The 13995-nt window shown below is 43.7% G+C and overlaps 1 long non-coding RNA gene and 1 other non-coding gene across 2 annotated transcripts; both read left to right on the top strand.

Annotated features, from left to right (window-relative positions):
* Window positions 1-3823: 3823 nt before the first annotated feature.
* Window positions 3824-8580, top strand: LOC129491035 (uncharacterized). The gene is made up of 4 exons (XR_008660441.2): window positions 3824-3968; window positions 4246-4385; window positions 4928-5682; window positions 8212-8580. It is a non-coding gene; the product is annotated as an uncharacterized lncRNA (long non-coding RNA).
* Window positions 4683-4804, top strand: LOC129492428 (small nucleolar RNA SNORA26). Its single transcript, XR_008660876.1, has one exon. It is a non-coding gene; the product is annotated as a small nucleolar RNA SNORA26 (small nucleolar RNA).
* Window positions 8581-13995: the final 5415 nt, after the last annotated feature.

The following is a 13995-nucleotide window of genomic DNA, read 5'->3' as shown; positions in this document are numbered from 1 at the left end:
CCATTCTCCTGCCTCAGCCTCTCCGAGTAGCTGGGACTACAGGCGCCCGCCACCACGCCCGGCTAATTTTTTGTATTTTTTAGTAGAGACGGGGTTTCACCGTGGTCTCAATCTCCTGACCTTGTGATCCGCCCGCCTCGGCCTCCCAAAGTGCTGGGATTACAAGCGTGAGCCAACGTGCCCGGCCCACATGTGACTTTTATTTTTATCTATTTACTTATCTTAGATGTCTTGCTCTGTCACCCAGACTGGAGTGCCATCATAGGTCACTGCAGCCTTGAATCCTGAGCTCAAGTGATCCTCTTGCCTCAGCTGCCTGAGTAGTTGGGACTACAGGCCTGTTCTGCCATGCTTGGCTAATTTTTTTTTTCTTTAGAAATGGGGTCTTGCTATTTTGCGGCAGCTGGAGTGCAGTGGCTACTCACAGGCACTGTCAGAGCACACAGCATCCTCAAACTTCTGGCCTCAAGGGATCCTCCCACCTCGGACTTCTGCCCGAGCTGGGATTATAGGCATACCACCACCAGCCCAGCATGACTATTTAAATTTAAATTAGTTAAAAGTAAATAAAGTTTAAGATCCAGGTCTTGTGTTGTGCTAGTCACATTTCAAGTACTCAATAGCCACATGTGGCTACCACACTGGACAGCAGAGATATAGAACACTTCCATCACTGCAGAAAGTTGTATGGGACAGTGCTGGACAGCATTCAGGGAACTGCCGTTAGTTCAGCATGGTTGGATCATAATAGGTATGTGGGAAGTGGGAGGAGGAGGTAGATAGGTAGGGGTTGGTTTTGTTCCTGGTGGCAGTAAAGAGCCATTTAACAATTTCCAATGGAGATGACAGCAGTGTGGAAGAATTCATAGGGAAGGGAACACTGGAGGCAGGGAAGCTGCATGAAGGTGGAGGCTACTGCAGTGGATGATGCTGAAAGTAAATGATGGAGCCAGAACTAAAGTACAAGCAAGGGCTGGAAAGAAGAGGCAGACTCATGGATGGTCAACAGGAAGAACTGCCCGCATGGAAGAAGATGAGGAAGTAGGAGGCTGAGAAATGGAGGAGGAGGCTGAGAAAGGAAAGCATTTGCGTTAAGTTCTGGACAGCTGGGCTAAGGAATTGTTATTCTTCAAGACAGAGGACACAAAAAGGAAGTGGAGGGGTGGAAGAAGAGAATAAACTCTGGGCCAAAAGAGTGATTTTGTGGTGTCTCTGGGAAATCCAGCTGAGAATATCTGGAGGGCTGGTGAGTATTCTTCTAGGTCCCTTTATTCAACTTCTGACAGATTAAATTTGGACAGACTGAACTCCCTCAAATTGGACAGACTGGCCAGGCGTGGTGGCTCACACCTGTAATGCCAATGCTTTGGGAGGCTGAGGTGGGAGGATCACTTAAGCCTAGGAGTTGGAGCCTGCCCCATGAGCTATGATCGTGCCACTGCACTCTAGCCTGAGTGAAGAGTAAGACCCTGTCAAAGGGAAAAGAAAGGGAGAGGGAGAGAGATGAGAGAGAGAAAGAGCAAGAAAGAGAGAGAAAAAAAAGAAAAGGAAGGAAGGGAGGGAGGGAAAGAAAGAAAAGAAAAGAAAAGGAAGGAAGGAAGGAAGGAAGGAAGGAAGGAAGGAAGAAAGAAAGAAAGAAAGAAAGAAAGAAAGAAAGAAAGAAAGAAAGAAAGAAAGAAAGAAAGATTAGACATATTAATTTCTCTCAAAAAATTAGGCCTAATGATAAAACCAATTGAAACAATTCTCTTTAAACTGCATTATAAGCATTTTTAGTACCAAATATATATTTTGTTGAACCTAACTCAAAAGCAATTACAAATCAGTTTATTTTGTTCTATCGTCTCTGTATTTAATAGACATTTCTCCTCTAAGCCCAGTGAACAGTTTTACTATTTCAAATGAACTGAGTGTGTAATGTTCATTGAATTGAGGTATTTGGCCAGAAATGTGAAGCCTTCAGATTAAGGTGAATTTCTCTTAAATCAAACACAAATATAATTCTTTCATAATTCCTTCCCATTTTTATCCCCTGATTGGGGGAGGGGGGAAGACATTCTGCACAACTACTCCCAGCCCCTGCTAGGTTGCTGCTGAATTCCTGCATTAGTCTCTTTACTAAGGAGATTTACTTCTCTTTTCTTATATTTTCCCATGTAGCCTGACCACATTCGTTGCCATAGTTAAAGGAAAGGTACTATCTCTCAGCTATCCAAAGGGACTATAAAAATAACAGATTCCAACTAGAGATATGTTTGGAAGACTCTTGAGAAAGGTGAAGGGACAATAAACTGGTATTCACTCTCCGATTTCAACAAGATTCTATAAATATCTGCAAGATGATGACTAGGTGTTAGGGTTTATTGATAAAGTTTATTCAACTTCCTCTTCCCACCAAAACCACCTTAATCACACCTGAAACCACACCCTACATCAGATCCTATCATTCCCCTGTTAAAAAAAAAGAAACGCACAAAAAACAAACAAACAAAACACTTGAACAGCTTTCCATCATTCTTAGCACAAAGTATAAACTCTTCCACAAATACAAAAATTAACCAGGCATGGTGGTGCGTGCCTGTAATCCCAGGTACCCAGGAGGCCGAGACGAGAATAGTTTGAACTTGGGAGGTGGAGGCTGCAGTGAGCCAAGATCGTGCCACCACACTCCAGTCTGGGCAACATAGCGAGACTCCATCTCAAAAACAAAACAAAACAAAAAAACTCTTCCAGGGTTTCCTGCATGGTCTGGCCCCAAGCCATTCTCATCTCAGGTCACTCTGCTCCTTAAGTTCCATTTCTGGGAGTCCTTAAACAGGTAAAGCCCTTTCCTGTTTTACCTTGGGGCTCTGGACGAGCTGTTCTTTCTGCTTACAAAGCCGCACCCCACCAGAGCTGTCTGTCTTGATCAGTTAACCAAATATAGGCTATTTTTTGGTTTCCCTTCCTGCTCCACCCCCAACACCTGGGGAAAGGCTAGGTAGCCTGTTGTTTGAGGGGCTCTGCCTTCAGGCTGCTTGAGTTCAAATCCTGGATCTACCACTGGCTAGCTGCTCTGTGACTTTGGGCAAGTTACATAACATAATTATTTCCCCACCTATAATTTGGAGATGATAAAATATATTTTGAGGATTAGATTTGTTAGCAGATGGTTAGTACGTGAAACAGTAATAGAAGTTCTCCTTTTAGCATATACTCCAATTTTATTCTACTTGTTTGCCAAGTTTGAGCCTGTTACCTTGAGATTGCTATGGTTGCCTTCTCAACCTCCCCAACTCCTACCCTCCAACTGATTATGGTCTACTTATTGGACTCTGTAAATGAATAAAGAGGGAGCATGAGAAAAGGAGGTAGTCCTTCTAGCTTTAGGAGAGGCCATGGGAGTGAGCTTGTTGAACAAGGCATGGTCGTGGCTTCTCTTTAAGCTTACAGTTTAGGCGGACACAGATGATGAACACATACCGGATCAGTGTGGCTTTAGGAAAGGGAATCTCAGGGCCTTAGGCCAGCCCTGGAGTAACCTCGATGGCCTCTCCACAAGAGAATCCGAGAAAGGGTCTAGGGCCCAAGAGCACCAAAATCACCAACGCCGGGGATTGGTAGGGAGCCTGAAGAATCTAATTCTGAGAAGGATGCTCCGCGCGCAGACAGGGCTTATGCCCTTGCTACTGCAAGAGCCACACTTAGGCCGGCCCCGGACACCGACAGCCAATGGTCGGGCCCGTCCCGCCCCATCCGGGATTGGCTGTGCGAGCCGCCCCGCTCAGGGTCTTCCCGGGATTGGCTGAGCTCCCCAACCTCTCCGGGGATAGGCTGCGCCCCCCGCCCTCGCCCAGAGTCTTCCCGGGATTGGCTGCGGGCCCCGCGACCCTCCTGCTTCCCTCCCCTCCCCGCCCCGCCCCGCCCCGCCTCTCTGGTTTGTGCGCCCGGCGCAGGTCGCAGGCCTCTTTGTCAGCTGGAGTTGCGTGGTGAGTGCGTCTCCAGGCTTCGGCTTTCGGTCTCCGGCGGGGCCTGATCAGGGGCTGGGCTTGCCTGGTGTCCCCACGAGCTTTGCCCGCCTCGAGCTCCTCTGCTCCCGGCGGCCAGAACGGAGGGGTAGAGCAGCCCTCGGCGGCCCAGGGGGCGGGCGGCCGGCCGTGCCCGTCCCGGGGCTGCGCGAGGCACAGGCGCCGCGCCCAGCGGAACAGCCGGAGGCTCCTGGCACAGGTTTGGGCACCGTAACAATTTTGCGCTTTGCTTCCCCAGGGCTGACGCGCCACTACTTTGTAGCAGGTTTCGGGCGGGCCACGCGTGCGGCGACTGGAACCCAACCCTAGCCGACCTTGAGCTCCAGTAGTTCGTCTCTTACGTCTGCGGAAGTGCAGCTGCCTCAGTTCCTAGCGCAGGTAGGTTCCTAGCCTTGAGCGGGGCGGGGGGGGCGGGGGGAGAATGACTCAGCCTGGAGCACGTGGCCAGTGGGACCGGAGGGTTCCCCGGCGTCTGTTTGTCGCCAAAGTCCGAATCCGGCTCCCCTTAACTGGAAGGAAACATCCATGCAGGGGGCTCACCAAACAAAACAGCTGTTTCTAGTGGTGGTTTCAGACTTAGAGAAGCAGAGATCCACGAGGTATTGAGAGCAACGCGGGAAATAGTAGTGAACCCTGTAAAAATCAAAGAAAAAAAATCCCAAAGCACCCTTTCCTGTGCCCTTTTAAGGTTGACCCAGTGCTTTAAGAGGCTAACACAGAAGGGTAAAGTAAGTCTCCATAAAACCCAGAGAAGAGACTGGAAAACTCCTCTTTGGATCCTGTCTGGAGTCACACCTGAACCAGAAAAAATTTCGTTACAACTTGAGCGCCTTTGTGATTTTCTTTACAGTTTATAGAACAAGCGATACATTTCAGTTTTCTTTGGTTAAAACGTCATTTTAAAACTTTTCTTTCTATAGGCTGACAACTACAGGTACAAGCCATTGAAGCTGGAATGTCCTGTTGCTGGTATTTCAATTGACTTAAGCCAACTATCCCTTTAGTTACAATAGGAAAGTGCCTCTAATAAGGCCAAATATGCGTACTAACTTAAAGCAACCACGTGTCCGTGCATTGCCACATGAGCTAGAGCAGTGACAAAACTGGTGGCAACAGGGCAGTGTAGCAGGTGCTTCATGTTCCCCTTTTCAACCTTTTCATTCAATTGTCACAACTCAGAGGTGGATTCTGTTAGGGACAAGCTGCCCCAGGACCACGCCGCCCCCGCCAACTCAATGCAGCTGACCCTTACCCTGAATACTCTGCAGCTGCATTCCTGAACCGTTATCTAGGCGCCATAGCAAGGTCACCAGACTTGCTACACCGAAGCCCTCCAGGTGGCATGGGGGAGGTCATGAGAAATGTGGATAAACCTAAGTTACACCCCCTTGTAAGTTCCTGTTTTCACAAGATAATATATTGTAAGCCAGTCATGAGATTATATGTGGTAAAGTTAATTGACTAACAACCCCAGGGTCTCTCTCCCCCATATAAACCCCTCATTTTGTAAGCTCAGGGCTGCCACCTCTGACTGGTGGAGAAGCCCAGCAGGTTAATAAACTTACTTGGCTTAACCTTGGGTCTCTCGTCTTTTCTCTCGGCTAACCTTACAGATTCTATTCTCCCATTTCACAGGTAAAGAAATGGATTAGGGATAACTCAAGTTTCATCACATGTGAGTATCTCTGAATGAGAGGCTTCACGTGTATAACTTTTCAGCAATGTGACTTCTGGAAAGTCACTTGTCTCGAGATTTGGTGTCCTGGTGTAACAGTTAAGAATTTATTTTAAACAAACTAGGAAAGGACCACAGTAGAGCTGTGAAGAATATAAACTCTTCATATTATTTCATTGCATTGAGCCTAAGAAGGTTCACAAAATTTGGCACAAAAGATACTCCTTTTGGAGTCATTCTTAATTTATAGCATTGTTTTTACCTTTTTATGTAAACTTTTATGTTCCATATTGTAAAGTCTAGCCTCATAAACTTAGGCAATTGCTCGTAAGTTTGGATAATGTTGAATTGTAATCCTGATGTTAGAGGAGGGGCCTGATGGGAGGTGATTGGATCAAAAGGGTGGATTTCCCTCTTGCTGTTCCTTGTGATAGTGAGTTCTCATGAGATCTGGTTGTTTAGATGTGTAGTGTGGCTGGGGCAGTCGCTCATGCCTGTAATCCCAGCACTTGGGAAGGCCAAGGCAGGGGGATCACTTGAGGTCAGAAGTTAAGACTATCTTGGGCAACATAGTAAGACCTCGTCTCTACAAAAAATGAGGCTGAAGGATTGCTTGAGCCCAAGAGGTTGAGACTGCAGTGAGCCATGATCTTGTCACTGTGCTCCAGCCTGAAAAGAAAAATTAATAAAGGTTATGCAGTTGTGCACGTGTTATCTCAAGGCAGAGGCAGAAGAATGGCAGAGTTTAGATTAAAAGTGTGGCACCTCCCCTTCCTCCTTCTCTGGCCATGTGCTTCCTGTTACATACCCCATGATTGTAAGTTTCCTGAAGCCTCAGCAGCCATGCTCCCTGTGCAGCATGCTGAACCATGAGACAAACCTTTTCTTTATAAATTACCCAGTCTCGGTTCTTTATAGCAATGTGAGAACAGACTAGTACAAAAAATACATTCAACTAATGCGTTAGCTGGCTATAATTGCTAAGGGGGTAAGGAAAGGGAGATGACTTAACATGGCTGGCAAGGGAGGCCTCACTCAACATGGAAGAGCTGAGGGAGATGCCATGGCCTTATATATGGTTGAGGGAAGAGCATTCTAGGCAAAGGGAAAACTAGTGCAAAGGCCCTGAGGATAGTTGTGTTTAAAGGTTTGGAGAAGCAGTGAAGCTGTAGAGAAGTGTCCTTAAGGAGGGGAGGACTTAATGTCTGTATGTAGTAGTGGAAAGTTGGTTATTTTCAAACTATTGTAAAATGGTAACGTGCTCTGGCCTTCAGGAATGCTCCCTATTGCCTTATACTTTACTGCTCTTAACCTAACTTTTCTCTGACCACTATCAGCCCTTCTATGTGCTCTTGATTTTCTTCAGCACCCTGTAATGGCTCTGTAGCATCAGAACTACATTGCGCATGACATGCGAACTTACCTAACTGCCTCTGCTTCTCTCCATTCTGTAAAGTCCACCTTAGTTCCCACCATATTACAGAGGGTCTAGTTAGGTGCTTGACCTTTTGTAGGTAAGTGGCTTACGATCTCCTTCTAAGGGCAGCATAATGTTGAGCCTAGGTTCAAATCTCTGTGTGATCTTAAACCACTTAGTGTTAGGTTCTATTAACAAGTAATTAAAATGAGTTATATGTGGTACATCAGACTACTTGGTAAGTAGTAAGTACTCAGCAAATGATATATTAGTTGGTAGTACTATTTAATCATTTTTATAACACCGTGTAGTCATAATGTTAGAACAAAATGACAATACCGATATTTAGTATTGTGCGTGTTTTGGCAGCACATCTACTAAAATTGGAACTGATACTTAGTATTTACATAATACTGGAATAGCTCTAATATTCTTTTAATGGAGCATTTAACTATGGGCCAAGTACTATTCTAGGTATCGTGAGAATCAGTGAGCAAGTATACAAAAATCAGTGGATATGGTTGGTTTTGATCACATAACTCATTGGCCACATTTCAGATATTCAATAGTTGCATGTGGCTAGGGGCAGCACAGACATAGAACATCAATATACAGAAAACAACCCCAGAGCCTTAAAAGGCCCTAGCAAGTTCTGTCAGAACAATGGTCCAGTGAAAGTGGGCCAAAAGAATGGCAAGGTTTTCTAGGTACTGTCAAGATGAAAGGTGTAAAAACTGTAACAGTGTTAAAAGTCTGAAGGCTCTAGCAAATAGTTGTCATGAATAACCACTGGTTTCACAAAGCACTCCACGGAGTCCTGGTGGTGGTCCTTTGTCCCTTGAGTTACTTGGGCAGAGGCCCTGTAACACGTCCATGGCTGCCAACACATCCACGGCTCAACAGCCTCATGTGGCTAGGGGCAGCACAGATAGGAAACATTTCCATTACTGCAGGGTTTTATTAGCAGTACTGTTGTAGACATTGCATGAATCAACCAACTTTTCAGAAGAGAAAACCTGTCAGAACCTGGAAAGATAGTGTAGTCTGAATGACCGCCTCCAGAGATAATCAGGCCTAATCTCTGGAACCTGTAAATGTTATCTTATTTGCAGATATTAATATAATTAGATTAAGGATCTCAGGATGGGGAGATTACCTTGGATAATCCTAGTGGGCCCTAAATGCGATCACAAGTTCCCTCATGAGAGGGAGCCTGAGGGAGATCCACACACAGCAGATTGGAAGATGCTGGCCTTGAAGATCGGAGTGAGGCAGCCCCCAGGAGCTGGGAGATGCCAAGGAACACATTCCCCGTCAGAGCCTCCTGAGGAGCATCATTTGATTTGGCTCAGTGAAACTGATTTCTGACTTCTGGCCTTCAGAACTGAGAATAAATTGCTGTTTTAAGCCACCAAGTTGTAATTTGTTACAGCAGCCTCTAAGATCACAAATATAGCTGGGGCAAGAACCCCACCACCTCAGCCTGCCTCCATTGTTTTTATTAGTGCCATGTGGGTGGTTGGGAGTAGATCCTACATACATTCATTAGTCATTTTTTATTTTATTTTTTTGAGAGAGTCTCACTCTGTCACCCAGGCTGGAGTGCAGTGGCGCGATCTCGGCTCACCGCAAGCTCCGCCTCCTGGGTTCACACCATTCTCCAGCCTCAGCCTCTGGAGTAGCTGGGACTACAGGCGCCCACCACCATGCCCGGCTAATTTTTTGTATTTTTAGTAGAGACGGGCTAAAATATGTGGGGTCAGCAGATACCTCCTGATAAAGCATTGTGAAAAGTAAGGAATCAATTTATGGTTTATTGGAAAGTCACGCACACTTGTATTTATACGCACAAGACACCACATTTTAAAAATTCAATAACTGAAGCAAATTAAGACAATAGGAAAAGCATTCTAATTATAATTTTGGCCCTGCGGGCTATACAGCTTCAGCCAGCAGTGTCCTGGAGGTAATACAAACTGCTAAAGTGAGATAATGTTTTCATAAACCTCCATTTCGGTTTGTGTTTTAAGAAATGTAAACTTGAATCTCTGGGCAAGAGAAGATTCTCAAAATTTGGCACAAAGGGAGCATCTGTCAGCCTATTAGGTGTTTGTTTTTGGTGTATGTAACATGAGATGTAAAAGAGGACTTAAAAGGACATAATAGTACTAGTGTCCTTTAAAATATATATATATATATCTCGGCTAGGCACAGCCTGTAATCCCAGCTCTTTGGGAGGCTGAGGCATGGAGACTGCTTGAGGCCAGGAGTTCGAGACCAGCATGAGCAACAAAGCAAGACCCCATCTCTACAAAAAGCCAAAAACTTAGCTGGGCACAGTCATCTAATCTACTTGGGAGACTGAGGAGGGAGGATCGCTTGAGCCCACAAGTTCAAGGCTGCAGTGAGACATGACTCAACTGCACTCCAGCCTGGGCAACAGAGCAAGACCCTGACTCCAGAAAAGTAGTATGACTAACGAAACCAGTCTTCCCAGGGTCAGCTACCACAAGGCTCTGACTTAAGTCCTTGCCACTAGGTTGCAATAATACTAATTCTGAATTACGGGATACTACACTTAAACAGCACTATACTAGAGACTGAGAAGGAAATTGGGGCAAAGAACCTAAGTTTTTTAATGAGAAGTTCATATTGAACTCAAATTTATTATGTGATGGAATAACACATGGTTCTAGCTCCCTAAACTAACATGTTAATTGACAAAAATACTATCTGAAATCCTTTACATTTTCTAGGTGTATCAAAACTTCTTCTGTGTGAAACCATTTTTCACCTATTCTGTGTAAGAATATCTGATCTATATCAACCGACATGAATTACTAATGCTTTTTTATTAAAGTGTTACAGCAAAACCACCATTTGACTGGACCATGATGTACTTGAAGCTATTCGTGGGCTCACGAATATTCAAGTAATTCAAGCTTTCCTTTAATGAATGCTGTAGAGCTGAAGCATAGCATATGAAGGTCAAAACTCAGTCACTTGAAAAGATTGTATATATTGTTTACTTGTTAATACCCTTTGAAACTTTCCAATCTATAGAATCTCATTCTCATGATGAAGGTTAGGATCAAACTGAACCCTATTTGCCCTTTATTCTAAATCCTAGAGATGAACAGTTTATATATAAAAATACATTTAAAAGTGAAATTTAGATTATATAAAGAACAAAGTATTGTGAGATTCTGAACATAATCAGGTCCTCACTTTTTGATGGGTGGGAAGAGTGAAAGAGAACAGTGTGTGTGTATATATATATCGTGTGTGTGTATATATATATATATATATTTTTTTTTTTTTTTTGAGACGGAGTCTTGCTCTGTCTCCCAGGCTGGAGTGCAGTGGCATGATCTCGATTCACTGCAAGCCCCGCCTCCCAGGTTCATGCCATTCTCCTGCCTCAGCCTCCCGAGTAGCTGGGACTACAGGCCCCCGCCACCACGCCTGGCTAATTTTTTGTATTTTTAGTAGTGACAGGGTTTCACCATATTAGCCAGGATGGTCTCGATCTCCTGACCTCGTGATCCGCCTGCCTCGGCCTCCCAGAGTGCTGGGATTACAGGTGTGAGCCACCATGCCCGGCGAGAACAGTATATTTTTATTTAATGCTTAAACTGCCCACAATTCTTCATTGTTTTTTCTTTCTTAATTGAACCCCTGTTTCCAACATCTGAGCTCCATCTCCCACTCCCAAAAGAAGTTTCATTGTTACAAGTTAAATATTTCTGCCCAAGTATGGCCAGTCTCAGACTACTTTTGATATATGTCCATACAGAATAACAATTGCCAGCTCCCTGTTGAAGGTTTAACTGCTTAACCTGCAGGTAACCTGATGAGCTCACTTTGAAGAAATAAGGTAGAAATTGTCCTACAGTTAGTTCCTTACTGTGAGATAACAGTTTGTTCCTCCTAATAAACTTCTGGTTCCATCCTCTTTTTTTTTTTTTTTGTCATATCCAGCTCTACAAGTTTCACGCTGTTTAAATCATGTACCTAACAAAAGCCTGTGAAAAATGTTTGAAGATGCTCAGCGTGTTTCAGTCTGAAATTTCTCCAAGACCAATGAACAACACAGGATCGTGCCCTGAATACACACCCAAGCTGCAGGCTCCTGCTTAGCCCTGTTTTGGTTTGGCTTCTATGAGATCTTCAGCCACAATAGCAGGAGATAAAAATCTTCCTAGAAGCTTTCATCAGCTGCAAGTTTTCTTATAGAATGAAACTTTTCTGCTATTTTTCTCATAGTTAATCGGCTATTTGAGAAAACCGAATTTCTGGCTCTCAGCATTTAATTGGATTCTGTGGGTGACTGGATGACCGCTTTGCACATCACCATGGGTATCATCCCTACCTTCTTTAAACCTTTTGTGCCAGTCAAAAATTCTTGCTCTTGATACGTCATCACCAGAAACTACTTTTTTTTTGTTTCTCTTTTGCGACAGGATCTTCCTCTGTCACCCAGGCTGGATGGAGTATAGTGGAACAATCATAGCTCACTGCAGCCTTGGTACCCTGGACTCAAGCGATCCTCCCACCTCAGCCTCCTGAGTAGGTGGGACCACAGGTGTGTACCACCAGACCTGGTTAATTTTGTTATTGTTGTTTTTTATAGAGATGGGGGGTCTCCCTATGTTGCCCAGGCCTGTCTTGAACTCACGGGCTCAAGTGATCCTCCCGCCTCAGCCTCCCAAAGTTCTGGGATTACAGGTGTGAGCCACTGGACCCAGCCAGAAACTACTTTTAACAGTTCTAATTGCCACTTGTCTTGGCTGTATATTCGGAAAGAGCCAGATTGGAATTATGGTTTTTTGATTGCTATTGATAGGGAGGTTCAAATGCAATATACCAAAATAGTCTATTTCAGGTGTCTCACTGACATATTTAACTTTAAACAAAATTTAATATGAATTCTTTGCTCTAACAGTCACCAATTTTAAGGTCAACAAAAGAATAATTCTATTCACATCTAAGAAAGTTAGTTGGCAACCTTAAAAGTTCTGTTGTAGCCAGCTGAAACATAACCTATTCCAGCAATTTCACAAACTACACAAAGAAAAATTGGTAAATATTTCAACAGATGAGTACAAATAATCTTTGGAGAAGCTGATAAAAATTTCAGTGTTATATCATCTTAGCCTTCTATTTTCCCACCTACAAAATGGTAGAAAATAAATCAGCATTTTCTTGTCCAATTAATAGGAAAATGATATATGAAATACTTTAATTATATGTAGTCGGCACTGTCCCACCCCGAAAGAACCTAAGATTTAAAAATACATCCTAATAACATGTATATTGCCACTTGGCTGTATATTCAGAATGAGCTAGTTTGGAATTATGGGTTGTTGTTTTTTTTTTTATTGCTGTTGATTGGTAGGGATGCTCAAATGCAAGGTACCAAAATAGTTATTTCCAAATATATAACGAGAATAGATGCTGTTGTCTCCAGTCTGTATAATACAGTATGTGTGGTTGGGTTCCTAGGAATTCTAACACATAAGTATTGCTTCCCAAATTCATCCTGCAAATACTACCTAGTGGAGTCAATTTAAAATAAGCACACATACACTGAAAAATGCCATCTTATAAGTTTTGAACACATATTTCATACATCTCTCAAATCAACTTTTGAAAAGGTTTTCACAAATTACAGTTGCACAATGTGGATGCTGGAATTAAAACAGGTTTTCTATTTCCAGAACTTTTCCATCATCCCAAACAAATTTTATACCCATTAAATAGCAGCTCCTCATTCTCTTTTCCCCTAGCCCTTGAGAACTTCTATCCTGCTCTCTGTTTCTATGAATTTGACTATTCTCAGTACCTCATATAATTGGAATCATACAGTATTTATCCTTGTGTCTGGCTTATTTCACTTAACATGTTTTCCAGGTTCATCCACGTTATAGCAGGTATCAGAATTTCATTCCTTTTTAAGGTTGAACAATATTTCATTGTGTGTGTGGGTGTATACCACGTTTTGCTTACCCAATCATCTGTTGATCAACATTTGGGTTGTTTCCTCTGTTTGGCTATTGTGAATATTGTTATGAACATCGGTGTACAAGTATCTGGGTCCTTGTTCTTTCAGTTCTTTTGGGTATACACTGACAAGTGAAATAGCTGGATCATATGGTAATTCTATGTTTAATTTTTTGAGGAAGTACCATACTATTTTCTAGAGAGGCTGCACCATTTCACATTCCACCAGCAAAGCACAAAGGGTTCCAATTTCTCCATATCCTCACAAACACTTGTTATTTTTCTATGAACGGTCGTAATTGTATGTGAAGACTCAGGTATCTACAGTATTTTGTATTCTCTTCCCAATTGCACGATTTTTTCAGTGCTTTGCTTTCAGGGAAAACAGACTCAGGCTGGTCTTTCTGATGGCATTAAGTACAGGCTACTTTAAGATAATTTTGTGGTGTTTGCTAAATTCAAGAATTCAATACAGGCCAGGCATGGTAGCTCACACCTGTAATCCCAGCACTTTGGTAGGCCGAATCCGGCAGATCACCTGAGGTCAGGAGTTCGAGACCAGCCTGGCCAACATGGTGAAACCCCGTCTCTACAAAATATACAAAAATTAGCCGGTCGTGGTGGCTGGCGCCTGTAATCCCAGCTACTTGGGAGGCTGAGGTGGGAGGATCGCTTGAACTCGGGAGGTAGAGGTTGCAGTGAGCCGAGATCGCGCCACTGCACTTCAGCCTGGGCGACAGAGCGACACCGTCTAAAAAAAAAAAAAAAAAATTCAATACATATTGTCATGTGCCTTTACTGGGGGAATCTCCTTTACCTTTTGGGGAGGCTGATAGGGCTGCTTAAAGTATTTGTGTTAGAAAGGCACTGGAAGATGTAAACTGGACCTTATC

Source organism: Symphalangus syndactylus, chromosome 10 (genome assembly GCF_028878055.3).
Source record: "Symphalangus syndactylus isolate Jambi chromosome 10, NHGRI_mSymSyn1-v2.1_pri, whole genome shotgun sequence".
Taxonomy (NCBI): Eukaryota; Metazoa; Chordata; class Mammalia; order Primates; family Hylobatidae; genus Symphalangus; species Symphalangus syndactylus.
This window is presented reverse-complemented; position numbering and strand designations above follow the sequence as displayed.